The sequence below is a fragment of the Schistocerca americana genome, chromosome 1 (genome assembly GCF_021461395.2).
Source record: "Schistocerca americana isolate TAMUIC-IGC-003095 chromosome 1, iqSchAmer2.1, whole genome shotgun sequence".
Classification (NCBI taxonomy): Eukaryota; Metazoa; Arthropoda; class Insecta; order Orthoptera; family Acrididae; genus Schistocerca; species Schistocerca americana.
Window position 1 is genome coordinate 121,016,309 of NC_060119.1, and position 3,920 is coordinate 121,020,228.

The following is a 3,920-nucleotide window of genomic DNA, read 5'->3' on the forward strand; positions in this document are numbered from 1 at the left end:
ACAGGATGAAACACACGATTCTAAATGCTGTCAATTCAACTAAACACTTACATATTACAATTATGAATAACTTAAAATGCAACTATCACGTGGATAAAGCAAATATGGAAAGCAAACCTAAGACTGCGATTTATTGGTAGAACACTTAGAAAATGCAACAGGACATCTAAGGAGACTACTTACACTATGCTTTTTTACCTTCTTCTGGAGTACTGCTGTCAGGTGTGGGATCCACAGCAGACAGAATTGATGGAAAAAGTTCAAAGAAGGGCACCTCGTTTTGTATTTTCGCGAAATAGGGGAGAGACTGCAATGGATATGATACATGGACTGGGGTAGCAATCATCAAAACAAGGGCGTTTTTTGCTGTGGCAGGATTTTCTTATGAAATTTCTGTCGCCAACTCCAATATGTAGGTCACTGAAGCGGCGTCAACTCGAAATACCTGCACTCGGCAAACGGTCTACCCAACGGGAGGCCCTAGCCACACGACATTTATTTATTTATCGCCAACTTTCTCCTCAGAGATTAAAAATGATTTGTTGGCACCCACCTACAAAGGGAGGAATGTTCATCATTATAAAATAAGAGAAATTAGAGTTCACAATGAAAGTATTCATGTTTCCTGCTGGCTGTTTGAGAGGGGAACGGTAGGGAAACAGCTTGAAGCTGGTTCTATGAACGCTCTGCCAGGCTTTTAATTGTGAATTGCGGAGTAATCATGTAGATGTAGGCGCTTCACAAGCAGTCAAGGAGGTTTATGTCCCATGTTTATAACTTCTTCAAATTTGAATCTCAAACTGATACTTCTGTTTTTGACATTTTCAGGACACAAGAACGAACTGCAGAGGCCCATGTCGACAAGAGAACTATACAGAGAATAGGAAACAAATCTTTTGGAGCTGTAGTAAATTCAAAAAACATTGTTTTTGTGTCGCCTGAAAATCATCGAAATCGCAAGAAACCTGTATCACAAACAGAAAGTTTTGACAACGATGTTTTAAAGTGCTCCATGTTTGAAATATATATAAGAAGCGAATATCCAACATCACAAAAACATAATTATATGACATAATTTCAAAATAGAATAAAGTGGAATACTATACCAGTAACGCAAAATTTATCTGAAGATTCATGAGAGACTTTCAAGAAAAATTAAACTGGGAGGATATATCAAGTGATCAAGCGTTTTTCGAAGATTTTATAATAGAATTTAAACATAAAGTCGATTAGAATACCACTTTGAAATATCAAAATTTATAAAAATCATTCATTCAAAAAATAATAACAGTTTTGGAAATAATGGTGCAACCTGAAGGCAACGACTTTTCTGCATATTTAATCATACTTATCAATGTGTGAAAACAATATAGAATCATATGTTTTATAAAGAATGTGCTGATAGTCGGTTAACAGGTCATTCTTCTTGTCCAATATGTATAAATGTTATGAAAAGAATATAATTAAAATTTACAGGCAGGATGCTCAAAATACGTTTTTATTCTATTTGTATCTGATGATGATTAGTTATACCATTAATCAATTGTTCTTGTTTGTATCCATGCAAAATATTGAAATAGTTATGAGAACAAATGATATTAAAATTCTCTTTCTACTTTGACATAAAAGTATTGAATTGAGGTTATAACTAGGTCTTAACATTTCTTCCCAATTTGGCTGCCTACTTTCAATTCTGTATAACTTTCTTTGTAAATTTTGTCATTGTGTTCTAATGAGATAATAAATATATTCACATTTTTCTCCAAATAGTCTTAAAAGAACGAAAGTTTGTCTCAAATTAGGTTCCTTATATTGTTATACTACATGTGGTAATAATCTGCCTATTTCTCTGTTTTTTCTTGTACTGTTTCTGAAGTACTGTCCAACAGTTCAGTTAAATGTTCTGTCTTCATCTCCAATTTTAATTTCGTCATCTTTCATTTGTTTAAATTTTCCAATTGAGTTATTTTATCCTGATACATTTCTTTCATGCCATTTTAATGTTATATTTTCCATGTTTGTGAACTGACAGTAAGACTTCTTCATAAATCCAATCTCAAAAATCTTTTACAAATGGCATTTTTGAACTCATAACTAAAGAATATAGACAGGCTCATAGATTTTCATATATTTTGCAATATTTTCTATAGCATATGGATTTATAGCATCAAAGGCGTTGATATCCTAAAACATTAGCAACTTGATTTTCATAAAACCAAGGATCATTCTGTTTATCAATTATCACAAATACTTCTCTACCATTATATGCAAGCCTGTTGCAGCTGATGTATAAAAATGCTTCAATTTAATAGAAAAACCTTTTTATTAGAAATATCATTTAGATCCAACATATCTAATATTTGAAGTGTATATAAATGAAGGTACTCCTATTATTGTTGTTAGCAAAACTTAGTGGTAGCAGCTCAAGATGAAAAGAATAAAGCAACAAAATACTTGAAATATTTTGTTATTTGGATATTCCACCGACAGCTGAAGCAACTGGTGTGAGTGTTGATGTATTCAGAGAAAATAATGTTTTTCACTTAACACTTACTCGAGTTAAGTGAAGACACTTTAAATTTATGAGTGGTATAAAAGTTGCATCTGGTAGTAATAGATCCAGTATGTTTAGACGAAATGTAGAAAAATGTAAAATGGCACTACAAAGGAGAAAACAGAAAAGCATTACAAGTAACGTAACATTCAGGGCAAAAATATATTGATATTCACTTTGTTTGTGATAGCAATTATATTAATATTTTAATTACAAGTAAAACATGAATACATACGTATGAAACATAGGGAATCCAGTGTTCAAAAGAGGTAGATGGAGAAGATAATGTGTTAGGTCATGCTTTGTTTCCAAATATGAGTGACGATCTAGTACAGATGGATATGGACAAATGAGAAGTGGTACTTGGAGATTCATGCAAACATGCTAAACTACCAAACAAATCTATATGAAGTTTTAGTTCATGAAATTTGTCACGAATTAGGATTCCAACATTCATATGTTTATGGAGCAATAATGTATCCTTCTTATGATGGTTGAAATTTAGAATTATCGTAAAATGGTATCGATGCTATTCAATGCCTTTTTGGCTCAAAATATCGGTGCAGTCTCACTAAGTAGCAACAACATACCCATATATTCCAAAAAGAATGCCAGTTGTTTTATTATGTCCAGTGAAGAAGTTCAATCAGTTATTATTTGAGAATGGAATTTTATATACTTTTTATCAGAGATGGGTGTGGACAGGTAATGATATTAAATCACAATTAATAACTAACTGGTTAACACTTTTAGCACAAGATTTACAAAAAATAAATGCAATATATCAAAGACCAAGTGACAAAATTGTGTTATTTAGTGACATAATGATAATTGTGATAAATGTTCATTCATTACAATCAATCCCAGATTAACAAGTCACTATCTAGAACAGGAACATTCATGTAGAACATATATATTCCTTAATGATTTTTTCCATGCAGAGGTGAATGAAAGAAGTTTTAAAAATAAAATGCTTGCCGTTATCCATAATGTGTGACTATTGCAAAACTGGGAAATCAGTTGATTACTATACTTCACAAAAATACACAAAGGACGACTATAGGACAATATGTAGACAATGTCCAAATAAATATCACAGAAGAATGTATAGTAGGAAACAAATACCTTATGAATGAGGATACAACTTTTACGTTTATTATAATGTTTATCATCTGAAACAAACTACAGGTGCTGAACATTCAAAGATGTTTGCTACTGATGGAAAAAGATTAACAACAAACTGAATGTGATGACACAAGACAAGATGTACCGTTTGTCAAGAAATTAAAGATCATGATCGTTTATATTCAATTTTGGGTCGAAATTAAGAATTAACAGATATGTTCATTATGGGACTCATATTAAG